Source organism: Canis lupus, chromosome 23 (assembly GCF_003254725.2).
Source record: "Canis lupus dingo isolate Sandy chromosome 23, ASM325472v2, whole genome shotgun sequence".
In the NCBI taxonomy this organism is placed as follows: Eukaryota; Metazoa; Chordata; class Mammalia; order Carnivora; family Canidae; genus Canis; species Canis lupus.
The window spans coordinates 51,506,038-51,524,734 of NC_064265.1; the positions used below are offsets into that span (position 1 = coordinate 51,506,038).

The 18,697-nt window shown below is 45.7% G+C and overlaps 1 long non-coding RNA gene across 1 annotated transcript in view; it reads right to left on the reverse strand.

Annotated features, from left to right (window-relative positions):
• Window positions 1-17,950, reverse strand: part of LOC118352082 (uncharacterized) — a 37,518-nt gene extending 19,568 nt beyond the window's left edge. Inside the window, exon 1 of the long non-coding RNA XR_004808598.2 lies at window positions 17,559-17,950. This is a non-coding gene — a long non-coding RNA (uncharacterized LOC118352082). The remainder of the gene's footprint in view (window positions 1-17,558) is intronic.
• Between the last annotated feature and the right edge of the window lie 747 nt (window positions 17,951-18,697).

An 18,697-nucleotide genomic window follows, 5' to 3' on the forward strand; every position in this document is an offset into this window, starting at 1 on the left:
GACTCTGCACAAGGTAGGAAAAAGTGTCCCCTCCTGAGGAATAAATCACAAAAAGAGAACTTTTCTTAAAAGACAAATTAGAAAAATCCCCCAGTCCAGGTAGATTAGATAGATGGTCCTCGATTCCTCTGGACTGAAGTCACCCAGGGCTTGGACCCTCAGCCCGGACAGCACAAGTTTAGCCTCCACCGGCCGGGCGCTCCTGTGGGATGCACGGTCTACACAGCCACCCGCCAGGTGCTCCTGTGCGGTGCACGGTCTACACAGCCACCCGCCGGGCGCTCCTGTGCGGTGCACGGTCTACACAACCACATGCCGAGTCCTGGGACACAGCGGGCAAGTCAGTTTTGTTGAAAGGCTTCATGTCTGACCACCCCGGGAACCTCATTTACTCTCCTCTGGTTACAACCTTGACCCCAAGATCCAGCAGCACCTTTCAGGCCTTGGCACATCCTGTTCCTTTTCCCAGAGCACCTTCTACGCCCTTCCTGGTCTACCTGGTGGCCACTACCCACCCTAGTTTAAATGTCACTTCTTCTCGAAGCTTTCTCCGAAGGGAAAGTTAAGAAAGAGGACAGGATGAGGCAGGAGACCGATGCTGCCTGAGGGAAACAGTCAGGAGCCAAGAGGAGCCAAATCTCAGTCTGAGAGTCAGACCGAACAAAAGAAATGTCTTGGGTTTAATCCGCTCTTTCCTCAACGTTGCTCTGCACTGTATACGGTGCGTCACACAGGGCTCGGGGCTTCCCGTATTTACTCATTCTGTGTATGTTTCTGGAATCCCTGCTTCCAAACGGGAAGGTTGCCTTTTGGAGTCACACAGACCTAAGGGTTGGCCCTTGATGAATTTCTTGAAGCCTCCGTTTCCCCAGATACCAAATGGGCATGATAGTCCCTACCCTACAGAGTGTCCCACTAGACACTTTCTAAATGTAGGTCCCTCCCATTCCCTTAGACGGCATGAGAGGTACGCTTACTTTCCCCCAAGTCTGCTAATTTGTAAACTGGGGCCAAAGCCATGTCTTGTTTAGATGGATGCTCCTTGTGTAGACTCACCGCCCCCCACCACAACACTTACACACAGTCTTTGTTCCATGAATACTTGACAGTGCATACAAGCCTGAGCACGGCCCCCGCCCCCCGAGACCCTTAACAATTTTCAGGAGAAACACCGAAACTCTCCGTGATCACTGCAGTCCGCGACGAAGCCAACGCCAGGATATTGAGCACGACAGAAGCTGCTCTTTTCCTCGATGCTCATTCATTCATCCCAAGTACTTAAAGAGCCAAAGGCTCTAAGAAGAGAGAGTGGGGTGGGCAAGAGGCACCGTAGGCGGCGGGAGCTCGGGGGGAGGAGGGCAAAACCAAGGGGCCTGGGCCTCGGAGCCTGACCGAGGGCAGGAGACGCAGGCCAAGCCGTCAGGAGGCCGCAGGGGTGAGCACGCCCCGGGGGAATTCCGTGGGGAGCACAGCCGGGCAAGGCCGCGGGCCTGGGACTTGCTTTGCCCACAGGACGCCGGGCTGGGCGGGAGGAGAGGGCCGCGCGGGCCTGGAGCGACGGAGGGAAGGGCCGCGGGCAGGGCCTTGCCGGCCACGCTCCGGGCATGTTGGGCCGCGGAACAAGAGGCCTGAAGGCCGACTACCGACACGCTAACAGGGCGTGAATTCGTCGTGATCACGTGTTCTCCAGGCACGCGTATCTCTTCTCTTCTTTTCTACACCTACTTATTGACCATAAACTAGTCGTTGGGTCCATCCCTTAGAAGACAAGACCATTCGCCCTTCTCATGTCCTTTCTGATGACATGCGACCAGATAATCATATACATGAATAAGGCACCTTTCCTGCGCTCGCCCTGTGCTTTTAAAAGTAAGAATTTTGGTGGATTCATTGTTATCCATTTCCCTGTTTCTCTTGGAGTCATTTAAAATAGCATATTTTTCAGGTTAGGTTGATATGTTCAGTATATGGTATTTACACAAAAAAAAAAAAAACAAAAAAAAAAAACAAAACCGTGACATCCGTTGTCTTTCTGAGCTAGCTGATTAAATTATCCAGCCAAAAAAATTAAAACGAAGACCATCGTCTCCATTGCTCTTAAGTGTGACAATATATGTCACCTAAGGGCGTGAAGGGATTGGAATTCCCATACCAGCATGAAATGGATTATAAAATCCAAAGTTGGGGTGCCCGGGTGGCTCAGTCGGTTAAGCGTCTGCCTTCAGCTCAGGTCGTGACCCCAGGGTCCTGGGATCGATTTCCACATGGGGCTCCCTGCTCAGTGGGGAGCCTGCTTCTCTCTCTGCCTCTCCCTACTGCTCCCCTGCTTGTGCTCTCGCTCTCAAATAAATAAACCAATTCTTTAAAAAAATTAGTATGGTTTATAGTATGGTTTATGGCCCAGGAATTCTATGTATTACAACCAAAGAGGTGCAGACTAGAAATTTACTGCAGCATCATTTATAATAGCAAGAACTATAAATCATCGAAATATCCATAAAATGGGATTGCTTAAATAAAAAAATATTTGGTGATTGTATAGTACAGTAAGCTGTGGTATTTGAGTCCATCTCTGATGGAATACTACACAACTGTTCAGAAGAGTACACGGGGTCCACATGGCACCTACGTGAACATATCCCAAAACATAACGTTAAATGCAAAAAGCAAATTGCAAAAAGGTAAATAGAGTGTTCAGTTTATGTAAATTCAGAAGATATACAAGCAACACCTATGGAGTCGTGCTGCCCAGTAAGGGCAAGTGGCTACTAAGCGTTTGAAATGCAGCCAGTGTGACGAAGAAACTGAATTGTCTCATTTTATTTATTTTAATGAATTTAAATTTTAATAACCAAAATGATGTGAAATGCTATTTCCATTAAACACAACCTTGATGTTTGACGGTATTACATTTCAGTCTGTCATCACGGAACATGCTCTACTGTGGTGCATGTGTACGTTTTGCTTTGTAAACGTGAGTGCTGGAAAATGTTAAATTATACATGTGAAGTGCATTATATTTCTGGTAGACAGTATTGCAGTAGATTCCTCTTAAAGAAGTGTAAGCGTATTAAAAGCTTTTTTTCAGACTATTTTGAAATAGACTGAAAGGATCCACACTAAACAGGGAAGGAGGAAGGCGACAGATGTAGGAATTGGGATGAAAGGAAATTCTACTTTCTGGGGCGCCCGGGGGGCTCAGTAGTTGAGGGTCTGCCTCCGGCTCAGGGTGTGATCCTGGGGTCCCGGGATCAAGTCCCACGTCGGGCTCCCTGCATGGAGCCTGCTTCTCCCTCCGCCTGTGTCTCTGCCTCTCTCTCTCTCTCTCTCTCTCTGTCTCTTATGAATAAATAACATCTATAAAATAAAATAAAATAAAATAAAATAAAATAAAATAAAATACTTTTAACGATGAAGCAAATATGCTACAATTGTCCATTTTAGGTCATGCGTATAAGCATATTTATCATATTACTCTTGGTACTTTCTGAGAGTTTTGCTGGTTTGTTGTCTTTTTTAGTTCTTAGGGTTTTTCTTTTCGTTAAGATTTTTCAAAAATAAAAAGGGGGCGAATAATAATTCTTTCTCAAGACACCCTTCCCTTTGGTCTTAGCCGGACTACCTCCCACTTGTCCCTCCAGATTCTGTTTAGGGCTGACGTAGAAGGAGCGCTGTCGGGATAGAGAGCATCCCTCACCGAGGCTCTCGTGATATCCAGGGGACTTGCACCTTATAGTGAGCGTATCTGTTTATTTACCCCAATGGCTGATAATGTCCGAGTCACCTTTGTGCCCACAGAGCCGTCCTCACCCTCAGGTACGTAGGAGGCTTGTCCGGTTGGCTGAGTGATAATATAAAGGCTTTGGCTGGGTGCGCCCCATATCTGGGTGCATGGTGTTCCCAGCTTGTTTAGCTTTTCCCTTTTAGCCCCATATCCCAGCCCCAAACCCCCTCATGAGCAACCATCTTAACGCATCCAGAGTGCATCTCCTTCGTGGCACGTTCTTGTCGAATATATTCCTGTCCTGGGTGCAGAATGCGAAATGCGGTGCCTCACCTGGTTACCTGTGCTGCTTTCTTTCATTCCAAACTCTTCTCACGAAGCCGCACCTCTTGAAGTGGCATCCGCTCTGCTACGTGCACATTTAAAAGTGGTTTTAAGTGATGTACAGGGGATCCCTGGTGGCTCAGTGGTTTGGCATCTGCCTTCGGCCCAGGGCGTGATCCTGGAGACCCGGGATCGAGTCCCACATCGGGCTCCCTGCACGGAGCCTGCTGCTCCCTCTGCCTGTGTCTCTGCCTCTCTCTCTCTCTGCATCTCTCACGAATAAATAAATAAAATCTTTTTTAAAACTGATGTATAATACTTCAGGGTGTGCGCTCACTACACTTCGCTTCTCCGCTTTGCAGCACACGGGGCTACTTCCCGGCCCCCCACGAGGGACTAACACGCTGCTCCCCGCTGTTCTGGGGGAAGCGCTCTGCACCGGGTGTGCAGGACCCCACGGCCGGCCCGCGGAGTGCACGTGCCTGACGGGGACCTTGAGCATCACTTGTATGTAATCCTTGTAAGCCTTTTGGGGTTTCCTCTTCTATAAAATGTTTGCTCATATCTTTTGCCCCTTTTCCTATTGCACTTGGTCTTTGTGCTGCCTCTTCCGTTCCAGTAGTTGATCTGTCTACTCTTAGATCGATACCATACCTTATTTATTATTACGGCTTTGTAGTATGCTTTAACATCTGGCTGGGAAAAAGTCTCCTCCGTACTTCATTTTTAAGGTTAACTTCTATAGTCCTAGACATTTATGCTTCCATATGTTTCTCTCCTTTGTTTAAAAAAATATATTATCGTGAATAGGGGTTAGACTTTATCAAAACACTTTTCTACTTAAAGAAAATTGTGAGGGGCACCTGGTTGGCTCAGTCAGAGGAGTATTGGACTCTTGATCTCAGGGTTGTGAGTTCAAGCCCCACATGGGTGTAGAGATTACTAAAAAAAAAATTTAATTTAAAAAATACTAAAGAAAAAGAAAGAAAATGGTGAGATGTCAATTCTCCCTAACTTGTCATAGAATGTAATGCAATCTCAATCAAAATGCCAGGAAGGCATTTTTTGTTGTTGTTGTTTTGTTTGGTTGGTTGGTTTTTTTTTAGAAATTGAGAAGCTGGGATCCCTGGGTGGCGCAGCGGTTTGGCGCCTGCCTTTGGCCCAGGGCGCGATCCTGGAGACCCGGGATCGAATCCCACGTCAGGCTCCCGGTGCATGGAGCCTGCTTCTCCCTCTGCCTGTGTCTCTGCCTCTCTCTCTCTCTCTCTGTGTGACTATCATAAATAAAAAAAAAATTAAAAAAAAAAAAAGAAATTGAGAAGCTGATTCTAAACTTTATGTGAAAATACAAAGGACCTAAAATAACCAAGCAATCTTGAAGAAACTGGAGGGCTTGTACTATCATGTATCATGAGTTTTTGTAAAGCTAAAACAATGAAAAAAGTAAAAGACGGTGCAAAGATAAATGTCTTGGCCAAAACAGAACAGGGTCCAGAAACAAACCCACACATATACAGTTACCTGACTTACAAACAGAGGCACCGTTGAATTTCAGCAGGAAAAGAATAGTCTTTTCAGTAGACGGTGAGGAGTCAGTTAAATATCCACTTGGAAAAGGTAAACCCTAACCTCTACCTCACACATGCAAAAAAATTAAGATGGATCATAGAACCTAAATGTGAGAGATAAAACAATAAAACTTTTAAAAGATAATATAAAAGAATATCTTCATTACTCTGGAGTAGGAAAAGATCTCCCCAACAATACCCACAAGCACTAATCATAAAAGAAAAGATTGATAAATTGGACTTCATTATAATTAAGAACTTCTGTTCATCAAAAGACACCATTAAGAGAGTAAAAGGGCAAATCGTAGACTGGGAAAATATATTCCCAATCCATATATCCAATAAAGGATAAGTATCCCCCCAACAAAAATACTCCTACAAATCAATGCGAAAAAGACAACTCAATTTCTTAAATGTGCAAAGATTTGAACAAGCACTTCATAAAAGAGAATATCCAAACAGCTAATGAGCATATAAAAGAAGTTCAACTATATTAACCATCATTAATCATTGGGGAAAAGCAGAATAAAGTCAAAATGAGACACTATTACTCCACCATAATTACTAAAACTAAAAGGACTGAAAATTCCAAGATATTGTGAGAGGAGGATGTGGGGCAACTGTATACACTCTCATACAATAGTGGGGAGTGTAAATTGGTTGAACTACTTTAGGAAATTGTCTGCGCAATGACTCAGCAGCTCCATTTATGGGTTCACACCCCCAAATAAATGAATACTTATAAAACATATTTAGAAGAATATTCATAGATGCTTTGTCCATAAGAGCCCAAAACTTAAAATAACCCAAATACACACTGAAGTAGAATGAATAAATGGTGGTACCACCATACAATGGAAAAATACAGAGCGATGAGAAAAACGACTGCATAGACAACAACATGCATGAATCTCATAGACCTAATGTGGAGCAGAAGAGGCTAGAAACAAAAAAGTATATATACTATGGTTCCATTTGTATTAACTAAGATTGTACGAGGTAACTGATGGGTTCTAGAACTGTTTCATATCCTGATCTGGGGCTACACTGGTGTCCACGGATATAAAAATTCATTGAGCTGTGCACTTAAGATTATATACGTCTCTATAAGTTGTGCTTCAGTGAGAAAGTAAAAAATAATTTAAAATCATTATTTAGGATCTCTGCATCTATATTCATAGATGGAAGGGGTTACAATTTTCTTTTCTTGCATTATCTTGCCTGGTTTGGGCATCAGAATTATACAAGCTTGGTGGCTTTCACCCTTTACTTTTTTTTTTTTTTTTTTTTACTGTGGAAGAACCTCTCGGAGTCATTGTAAGGAGCAATTAAATAATATATGAGTACATCTTGAGTAACACGAAGTTCTGAAACATATAAGGAATCCTTCTCTTATCATTACCATTGCATTTCAGTTCTTCTCTTACGTATGTCAATAAGCCATCTGAACCGTTCACTCCACGTTGGAAATCGTTGCTCTGCAGTTTCAACAAGGACACCCCTTAAGATTCTGAATTAGTTTCACTTGGAAAAAGAGCAAGAGAAGGGTTTGTGGATGTGAATATCAAGTACAGATAATAGAAGTTAGCAGGAAGATACGAGTCGAGTTCTGAATGTGGTTTGGATAAAAATACACGAGAACTCACTTGTACTTGACTCTTAGCCTAAAAAGGAATATTAAATAAGTTATGATCCACTTCAATTTTCTCTAATTGTGGCCTATTTGCTGCCCTCCAAATTGCCTTTAATGTGAAACATGAAATCATTTCAAAACACTGAAAAGATGATATAGATGCCTTGCTTTAATAATTCCTGTGTCGTTTTCTAAGTCCTAAAAAAAATAAAATGCGATGCTTAAATATAATTATAAGAAGTGAACAAATCACCACATTTTTATACATTTTAGCTACTCTCAGGCTTGAGACTTGAGTGAGAAAACTTCCAGGGAAAGTATTAGAAGAACTGGCAAGGAGGGGTGGGGTCGTGTCAGGGGCTTTCACATTACATTTAACCCACAAGAAATCTCCGGGGAGGAAAATGTTATCCCCACTAAGTTTATAAAGAAACTGAGATCAGAGAGGTTAAGTGACACGTGGACGATCGTATGTCCAGGAGACTCTCGTGCCGGGACCCGAACCAAGGTCTCTGCTTCCCCGAGGCCTACCGTCCTTCCACTCACACCAACAGGGTGGGCAGAGCTTCCCACCCCATATTCGAAAATGAATTGGTGAAAACTGAAAAGTGGCTCAGAGCGATCACAGACACGCATTAGCTGTAACGGGCACATTTGAATGACATCTGAACATCTTGTGGTTTTGAAAAATCATCCCTTTTCCCAGCACGAGCAAAGCCCAAGCCCATTACATGTGGTTCATCTTCCAGAAGACGTCAACGTCTTCCCGTGTCTTTATGTCTCTGGCTCGTCAGACGTGCTGAAGACCCGAGCGCCTGCCAGTAAGCCCCGGGCTCGCTCTCTTCCGTAGGCTCTCTTAAAGCGTAATTAAGCGACGATCACAGGACTATTAAAAATTAAAGAATTATAAAAGTTAAATGTTTTCAACACATTCAGAGAACCCACAGGTAAATGAGAGTCGGAGGGACGGGCGGGGAACCAGACACCTGCAGCGGAGCCTCCGTCCCGGTGAATCACCCAGGGCAGCCCGTTTGCCGGCGGCGGAGCCCATCGGGGCACCTGGGGCCACAGGGCGGCCCCGGCCCACGCTCGGGCCCGGCAGGTCACCGAGGGCCACTGCGAGGGCGACGGGCACTCAGCCCTGGGACTCCTGCCGAGCCGCACGCGGTCCAGGGATCAGCGTCACAGCCACCCCTGAACCACCACGGCTGGGGCCGGGAGAAGGCCTGATTCCCACTCTGACTCCGACGCTTCGGAGGGGACTAGTTACATTTCCAGGAGCAAGTTCCTTTCCCACGATGGCCTCGGAGAAGCCAAGCCTTCCCTTGTGACTTTCGATCCCAGTTTCCCTAATCTTAATTTTTCCGTGGCCCTGGGCCAGGTATTGGGGTGTTGGATGCCTTAGCTCCCCGAGTCACCGGATGGCGTGGTGACACCTGCTGTCCTGGGCCAGGAGACCGGGTCTGCTCAGACTGCTAAGCACTTTGAAAAAGAAATAGCAAAAAAAGAAAAAAGGAAAAAAAAAAAAAAAGAAATAGCTGTGGGGGAAAACTGACCATCTTTAGGGGAAAGTGCAATGTAAACAGCGTCTTCAAGTCTTTTAACTGCCTCTTTCAATTTATTCTGAACTTCTCTCGGCTCTTCAAAGTTACTCGACTCCTGCCCACTCAGGTCCTTATGTGTGAAAAGTGATTCCCTCATCTCGTCCCTGATCTGTGACCCCTGATTGACTCCTACCCACCCCAAAACCTCAGCGTAAGTGACCTTTCATCAAAAACCCTCTGTAAAGGCGGGACAGTGTCTGTCTTGGTCACCACTGTCCGACCAGCGCCTAGCACCGCCCCTGACACACGGAAGAGGCTCAATCAGTATTTCTTTTCTTTATTTAATTTAATGAATGAGTGTGGGATCTTGGGCAAAATCCGTCTAATCACCCTGGGCCTTTGTTTTCTCATCTGCAAATAAACAGCTAAAATAAATCATCTCCAGTGTCCCTTCAGCGCCAACATTCTGGGATTATGATTTGGGGATCAGCATCTCCTCATTGATTTTAAACCCTTTTTTCATTTTATCCTGCCTGATGGAATGAATCCACTTTACCAAGATCACTGCGATGCTTGGTTTTATATGTCAACTTGGCTAGACCACGAGATGCCCGGATATTGGGTCAAACGTTATTCTGGGTGTTTCTGTTGAGCATGTTTTAGATGAAATTAATGTTTAAATGGGTGGACTTGGGGATCCCTGGGTGGCGCAGCGGTTTGGTGCCTGCCTTCGACTCAGGACGCGATCCTGGAGTCCCGGGAACGAGTTCTGCGTCGGGCTCCTGGTGTGGAGCCTGCTTCTCCCTCCTCCTGTGTCTCTGCCTCTTTCTCTCTCTACATCTATCATAAATAAATAAATAAATAAATAAATAAATAAATAAATAAATAAATAAATAAATAAATCTTTTTATCGAATTGTTAAATAAATAAATAAATGGCTGGACTTTGAGGACGGCAAGTTGCGCCCATCGTGTAGGTGGGCCTCATGCAGCTCGAGGCCTGAATTGAAGAAAAAGCCCAAGCAGCCCCAAGCAAGAGAGAATTCTCCAGGAGACCAGCTTTGGACCTGGTCTGCCCATCAGCTCCTCCTGGCTCTCCGGGAGCAGACTCACACGGGAACATCGGCTCTCCCGGGTCTCCAGGCCGCCAGCACGCCCTGCAGATTCTGGATTGACAGCCTCCATCATTGTGTGAGCCAAATCCTTTTAATAAATATCTGTCTGTCTGTCTGTCTGTCTGGCCACATATTCCATTGGCTCTGATTCTCTGAAGAACCCTAATATAATCACAGTAGCCCTTCCTGTATCCCTGGAGAGCTAGCCAGTGTCTACTCTAAACCCGGGGCACTAGATTCGGACTCCAGGTTTGAAGAGCCGGAGAACACTGGTGCCGGGTACCTGTCAGAGTCAGCAGGATCCTTACTGGGTGCCAGGGCCCAGCCTGTCCATCTCTCCTCTATCCACCGGCCCCTCAGGCTGCCACTGACCCCGCGTGGAAGTGACGTGAGCGGCTCCAGTCCAGGCCAAGGGGGAGGACTCAGCTTTCCGCCGTCGTGGCTCACTGCACTCTGAGATGACCTTGGCTCTAACAAATAGGCTGAGCTGCCGTCTGGGCCCGTTGTCCCCGCCAGTCTCCTTCCCAGCACCAAAACAGCACCCGGGTCTAAGCCCAGGACAGTAGTCCTTGCTACCTGTCAACAGACTTCTCTGACGACAAACCCTCCAAGACCTGGAGGCAGCCTGCTAGTGCTGTGACCTAGGTGCTGCATTCCCTCGGCGCGCAGGTTTCTACCGACGCCAACCGAGTCTCCGGGCTGCGGCCTGCTCCCATTACCCTCTAAACCAAGATTTGCCTGGCTCCAGCTGCGGAGAGCGACGGCTATACGTTATCGAGTTAATTCAGACCCCAAGTTCAAGTCCCTACTCCATTTTCTTACTAAGGGAACTTTGACAAGTTTTCCAATCTCTCCAAGCTTATTTCTTCATCTATGAAATAGGAGTAATATTACATCAAAGAGCTTTTCGTAAAGATTACATAAAATAAACACATGAATATTCACAGAACAACAGCTAATAACTAGCACTCAATACATAGCTTCCTTTCCTTTCCCCCGTTTTCTGTCTCCATACAAGGGTACTATGAAACAATTAAAAAAGACTAATTAAGATCTATATAAATTTCCATGGATATGATCTTAAAGGCCTATTTTTGTGCTCTGATTTCACTGAAGCTTCTTTTTTCTTTTAAAATACCTCTTTTTTAAAAAAAAAGCTTTCATTTATTTATTCATGAGAAACACACAGAGAGAGAGAGAGAGGCAGAGACACAAGCAGAGGGAGAAGCAGGCTCCATGCAGGGAGCCCGATGCGGGACTCGATCCCAGGACTCCAGGACCACGCCCTGAGCCCAAGGCAGGTGCCAACCGCTGAGCCACCCAGGGTTCTCCTCACTGAAGCTTCTAAGATGAGTATTTAAATTTCCAGAAGAAATAAGTCCTTTCCCACGATTGTCTCAGAGAAGCCAAGCCTTCCCTTGTGACTTGTAATTCTAGTTTCTCTAATCTTAGTTTTTCAGTGGCCTTGTGTGAAAAACACAAAGTCCAGAGCAGTGTTTGCAGAGTATTGCCATTTTTACACTAAAAAAAGTCACAAATATCTATACAGGTAGCTATTTCCATATATTTTCAAAAAGAAACAATAGTAGAACAAACCAAAAACAATGAATTATAATATAATGCTTATTTCTATGGCAATCAAAGGAACAGGGTGGAGACTGGCGTGAGAGCAAGAGGTATGTCTTGGTTATTATGAAAGAAACTTGCTTGATAACTTTCACTTTGGAATATGCAATTGTTTTATAATGAAAAAAATCAAAAAGGGGGGGAAAAATCTCTAAAAGTGGAAACTGAAAAATGATTGAAGCTAACTTTTTACTGTGATAATATAGACATAAACAGAGCCATTTTTTACCATTTTTAAGTACACAGTTCAGTGGCATTAATACATCCATATTGTGTTGCAACTATCACCATTGTCCATCTGTAGGACTTTTTCATCATCCAAACTGAAACCCTGTACTCCTTAAACAATACCTCCCCGTTCCACCTCCCCCAGCCCCCCGGTAACCATTATTCTGCTTTCTGACTCTGTGAATTTGGCGATGCTAGGGACCTCTGGAACCGGAGTCATATAGTATTTGTCCTTTTGTAGCTGACTTATACCACCTAGCATAATGTCCTCAAAGCTCATCCATGCTGGAGCCTATGTCAGAATCTCCTCCCTTTTTTTTTTAAAGATCTTATTTGTTTATTCATGAGACACAGAGAGAGGCAGAGACACAGGCAGAGGGAGAAGCAGGCTCCCTGTGGGGACTCGACATGGGACTCGAACCCAGGATCTCGGGATCACGATCTGAGCCGGAGGCAGAGGCTCTCAACCACTGAGCCACCCAGGTGCCCCTGCTCCCTTTTTAAGATTAAATAACATTCCGTTGTATGTGCATGCCACATTTTGTTTTCTCTCCTCATCTGTCTATGGAATCTTGGGTTGTTTCTACCTTTTGGAATCGGGAATAGTACTCTATGGACATGAGTATACAAATATCTATTTAAGTCTCTGTTTTTAGGGGCACCTATGAGCCTTTTTTTTTTTTGTCTTGATTCAAACAAAGCAACAACAGCAGGAACTTTTTGGGACAAATGGTAAAACTTAAGTGTGAAATTGGTAGTAGATGATGGCTATTCTGTTAGATGTAGCAATGGTGCTAAGTGTGAGGAGGAATCCTCGCTATTAGTGACACTGAAGTGTTTACACATTAAATGATATAATGTCTGGGATTTGTTTTAAAATATCAGAATCAAACAGAAAGTTGTGGGGCCTGGTTATGGGGAAACAGGTGAAAAAAGACTGGCCAAATATTGGATAATTATTGAAACGGAGTTAATGAGCCTTTCAGATTCATTCCATCATACGATTCTCTCTACTTTTATATGTGGTTGGAAATTTTTACCATAGAAGTTAAAAATAAATTAAAAAAATTAAATGGAAAGCGCCTTGTTTGGAGACACCAAAACACTGAGGTTTAAAGAAAATAAGTTGATGAATTTAATCTCATTGGGGGCTTCACATTCTAACTTCAATGTATTATGTATTGGTAACAAAAGTATGCAAACTAACTTGGCTTTTGTGGGGGGAGGAGGTGGTTGTGTCATCAGGAACTGGCCCTCAGTTTCTAATTTCCAGAACCCTGCTTCATCAGCGCACAAGAAAATGACAATTTTATACCTTCGCAGGGAGCAGATACTCAAAAACACAACCAAGGACCCCCTTTTGACTGCATGCCAGGCTCCATGGAGGCTAACTGGTAAAATCAGAATGCATATTGCAGCAAAACCTTTCATAGTAAGTCACAAACACCGTAATCCTCATGAATTGTTTCTGTCTCTGCAGAAAACAGACCTTCCCCACAGCCCGCATGTAGGCAGCCCTCTGGCTCAGACCGAAGACCCCGCATTTTCTGTGCTTCAGGAGGATCTTCCTCACCACCTGCATTCATCCTGACAGCACCCTTCTTGTTGGACATACTTCCTGGTGCATCACAATCTTCAAATTTACAGTTTCTTTTTCATTGCTTACATTGTGTATTGGTTTCCCTCTCTGTGGCATGACTTTTTTTTTTTAAAGATTTATTGATTTATTTTAAAGAGGGAGAGAGAACAAGCAGGGGGAGGGGCAGAGGGATGGAGAGAGGGAGAATCCTCAAGCGACTCCCCACTGAGCAGAGGGCCCAGCGAGGAGCTCCATCCCAGGCCCCTGAGATCACGACCTGATCCGAAATCAAGAGTCGGCTGCTCAGCCACCTGCGCCACCCCGGTGCCCCTGTGGCGTGACTTAGTTATATTCAAATAGCAACGCATATTTTTTCTTTAAATATTTAGATATTTAAATATCTAAATACTTTAGATATCTTCACACAAATATTAATTAATATTTAGTCTGAAGACCCAATACGAACCTGAGAAGGGCCATCTCCGTCTTTGCCTACCCGGTAGCTTTACAGTTGGGAGATGCGCGTAGCGACAGCCCTGCTGCTAAGTTAACTATTTCATAAGGTGAATTGTACGTGGAATTTCTACTCCGTTCTGCTCATCCCTAAAGGTTCTGAAATAACAGGCTGGCAACTGTCCCCATAAACAAGCCTAACATTTTTTCAGACCAAAGGAAAGCTGCATTTTCCATATGTGAAAAATACCTGAAATGAAAACAGTCAACTCGAACTCCAGGCAGCCAGCTGGGCGTTGGTTTACAAACACAATATCACATAAATTTAGTCTGTGTGGATTCTCACAACGATCACCAAGACCCCCCTCCTCCCCCTCCTCCCTCCTCCTCCTCCCCCTCCTCCTCCTCCAGTCTGCAGGTTCCAGCACACTAACAGCCAGATATCCCCACAGAAGTCACAACAGCTCCTAAAAAGCAAGAGAAACGTAACAATAGCTCTATGATGGAATCTTCAGCAAAGTAAGACGAGGACAAAAGTGAAATCGCTCGTGACATGTGTTGCGTCACCAGGTTTGAAGGACAGGATCTATTTTTACGTTCTGCTCAAATCCACTGCCAAATTCAAAATCCAAAGGAGAAACTAAATAAAAAACTAAATAACTTTCACTCAAAAGCAACCTAACGGTTCACACGTGGGAGAAAGACAGAGTCAACCCGCCTAGGTCCGTCCACACGTGGGAGCACTAAAAAGAATGAGGAAAAGCTCTATAACCTGAGGTGGTGGATTCTTCTAGGATATATTGTGAGAGTCCCTACGATATGACACCTTTTATAAAAATCAAGGGGAAATAAGAAAATTAACATGTGTCCCCTCCTTTGTTTAAAAAGAAACACGGGGAGGATGAGCCAGAGACTGTCGCAGTTGGTCAAGCCCCAGGGGGGAGAGAATAGGGGAAACAAATGGAGAGGAGGCATGGGGGCAAGTGTTAGTACCTCGAGGACGCCTTTTTGGAGAGATCTGTATTTAGAACTAGATCAGTGTTTCATATGCTCAAAAAAAAGAGGAAGAGGAAACTTATAAATGTTTATTCATTGTTTTCTTTCTTTCTTTCTTTCTTTTCTTTTTTTTTTTTTTTTTTTTTTCTTGCCAAGAACAATATTCAGTGCATGTAATCAGGGTGCAGCTTGCTTGGTGGTTCTAGAAATGTTTTCTTTAGGCTTTGTAATCTACTTTTTTTATCTCGCACCACCATGATAACATAGACTAGCAATAGTTTGGCTTCCAAAATCTTATTAGAATAAAAGCCTTGAAAAAGCTCTCCTTTTGTTACAGTCAGTGAAGTAACACGTCTATAAAACCCAGAATCTAATTTTTAAAATATGCACATAATTGTGTACGTCCTTAAGTGACATTTGAAATCAGCCTTGGGTGGGCCTAAGTTTGCAGATTCAAAGCAAATACCATGTTTTTGCCCTTTTATGCAGACATTGCCCTCCTTTACTTCTGCTTTGTTCGCTGTGGGGTCCTCCTGACAGCCTCCTTGTGGCCCCTCGGCCCACCCAAAAGAAGTGACAAGCTGTCAGAAGGTACCTCTGACGACACAGCTAACACCCAGGAGAAACTCTTTAAATAAGGTGGCATTAGCCTCGCTCCTACTAGAACACTCTTCTTTCTTTCCCTTGTCATTCTCCTTCTGGTCCATAAAATAATCCTCTTTCTCTCAATTTCACATTTTACAAGAGGCTTCATTTAGCTTAAATTTGAAAGACTAAACCTTTCGTTCCAGGATTTATATGATAAATTACATTCTCTCCATAAAGAGATAAATGAATAGGCCTGGAATACAAAGTTGTACGCGGCACACGCTAGACTTGACCCCTAAGATGAAGGATCACCTTGAGACCGTCTGAGATTTATTTTATTAATTAATCAATGTATCTATTTACTTGAGAGAGTGCGGAGGGGTGGGGGGGGGAGAGGAAGAGCGAGAACCTGAAGCAGAGCCTGTGCTCAGCATCGAGCCCGACTGACACAACTTGATCCCTAGTAGGTGACGGCCTTTTTCTAGACAAGTTTATTGCTGGAACAGCTACAGCAAAACACAGAACCACGTCATCCATAAATTCAACTTTCTGCGGTAAAATCAGGTGATAAGCATCTTTTATGGTATTAACAGTGGGATCCTACATTTGAGACAGGGTTTAGACAAAATAATCCCCTAAAGCCCCTCTCACCTCGGAATGCACAGCCTATGAACTGTGTCATAATCAGGAACAAAAACAGCTTATCGATCCCTCTTTAGCATCGGGAACTAAGGCAAGAATTTGCACGAACCTGCAAGCCTTCGGGGGCACGCGAGCGCTCTGCAAGGCCACAGGTGTGCGGGCTGGAGGGAGAGGGTGGCCCCGGCGGGGGTGGCACAGCCAGGCAGGCAGGGGGCGCGGGCACCCCCGAGGGAAGCGCCCCGAGGCCAGGCCTGAGCAGGCCTGCATCCTGTCGCTGCGCTTGGCTCGCAGGGCACACACCTCTCCCGCATCTTCACCCAGCGCAGCGCACGCACCTTCAGGGCTGGCCCGCGGCCTTCTCTTCCTCCTTTAATGATCCTCAAGTTCAGTTTGCTCAGGTGGAGGAGACTTTCCTGAGCCCGAGTGTTGGTTCGAAATTTCAACCGGGAAACAAAAGCTACTAGCTTGAAAACGAAGTACTTCTACCCAAAACATAGCAACCTCCTCAACAAAGCGACAGTCACCGTCTAAGGAGACACAAACCCGCTCACAGCTGCGGGTATCACCCGGCATGCAGCTTAGCGTTTGCAAATTTACTACAAAACTCATGTCATTAAACGATTCGCGTTTCCCTGCTGATTTACTAGGCGGTTAAAAGTAGCCAGTGACTGTCATGAGGTCATAACTCGAGAATTAGTAAATCTTTTGTATCGTGCTTATTAATGGAATATAATGCTTTTGGAAAATGTCAACAATAAAACATTCTAAGCATATAAATATAAGTAATGTGCTATGTTCAAATGATTCCCTTAACAACCTCTGAACGTCAAATAATTGTATCACAGGCCTAAACAGCATGACTGTCTTTCTCATCCATTTGCTTTTATTATATTGTAGGAATTTCTAGATTTTTTAGTACTTCGGGGAAAACTTCCATTAATTAATTCTAACTTTATATTCCATCAAAAAAAAAAAAAAAGGTCTCACCATTTTTAAACTTAGTATCTGTGCCAGTCAATGGATTTCCAAATTGTAATAACGTGGTTTTGTCACTGAGCGTAGGGTCATCACTGGCAGGGGCTGTTAACCTTCCACAGGGTGGGGGTTTATGCCTCACAAAGGGACAGTCGTTGGACCTGAGAACAAGCAGGAAGTCCAGCAACAACAGACAACACACGACGTGGGATGTAGAACGTGTGCCAGGAAACCATCGTTTCACAGAAACTCCGTTAACAGAATTCCAGAATTTAGGAAACCGGGCTTTTTCATGGCTTTACTACCAGAAATAGAAGCCCAGGTTTAGACACTCGTAGGTGAGAGTTATTGGAGCCTCACTAAGCCAGGAATGGGTTAGAGCCCTCTCTCACTGGGCATTAACTTCTCTTTTTGTGCACCTACTAGTGAGATGCTCTTACTGCTTCACAAAGCTTTCTCCATATTAAAGGGAAAAAAGGAAAGAAATGCCTATGGGCGACTAGGAAAATAAAAGTGAGAAGACAAAATGAGGGGAAACAAAGAACTGGAAGCACATCGACTCACCAAAAGTCAAATTCACTTCTTCATTCATTCATTCGACAAATATTCCCCGGCCACCAGGATGTACTGGGCACTTCCTCATTTGACTTAGTCATGATGAGCCGCGACCTCTAAATACTCATTTTCTGAGGTATTCCCCGGGTCACAGCTCCAAGTTAGCAAATAAGAAAATGGGTGGATTTCCCGCGGGCCCACGAGCGCAGGAACCCCGGGTGTGCTGCCCGAGGCCTGCGGGCCTGCGGGGCTCTGCAGCCGGTCTCGGCTGGGCGCCCAGGCCAACTCCCACTCCGCGGGAGGACATCCGTGTATTTCTCTGTGGTTCAACCTCAAACGTCTCAAGGAAACATTTCAACGTCCAGATATTTCAGAAGAGCTGCTTCTGCTGTACTTACGGTCCGCGGTGGCAACCCTGATCCAGCGGAGGGGAGGGTCAGGTGGGGCCTTCCTGGGAGGGCAGGACGTGTGCAGCTGCCCCCTCGGTGAGTAGGCTGGGTCCCCGCGGGTGGCTGCCACCTAGATCTGTGCCCAGAGGCCGGCTAAGCCAAGGCCCAAGAACCTCACTTTGGGTGGTTGTAGGCTAAGCATTGCATTCTTGCTCCCTGGCCCCAAAATACGCATATTGGAGTCAAATACTGAACCACGGGGACAGCAGCTAAGGGTGCTGCTTGTAGCAGTAAAACCATGAGACGGAAAAAGAGCAGCCACGTTTCCCCTTGTGTTGGGCCGGGCAGGCCGGGCAGGCGCAGGGTGGGCACAGGGTAGGCGCAGGGTGGGTGCAGAGGGGGTCCAGGCTGGACAGGCCGGGCAGGCGCAGGGTGGGCGCAGGATGGGCGCAGGGTGGGCGCAGGGTGGGCGCAGGCTGGGCAGGCCGGGCAGGCGCAGGGTGGGTGCAGGGTGGGTGCAGAGTGGGCGCAGGCTGGGCAGGCGCAGGGTGGGTGCAGGGTGGGTGCAGAGTGGGCGCAGGCTGGGCAGGCACAGGGTGGGTGCAGGGTGGGTGCAGAGTGGGCGCAGGCTGGGCAGGCCGGGGAAGTGCAGGGTGGGCGCAGGCCGGGCAGGCGCAGGGTGGGTGCAGGGCGCGTGCAGGTTGGCGCAGGGTGGCCACAGGGTGGGTGCAGGGTGGGCGCAGGGCGGTGCAGGCCGGG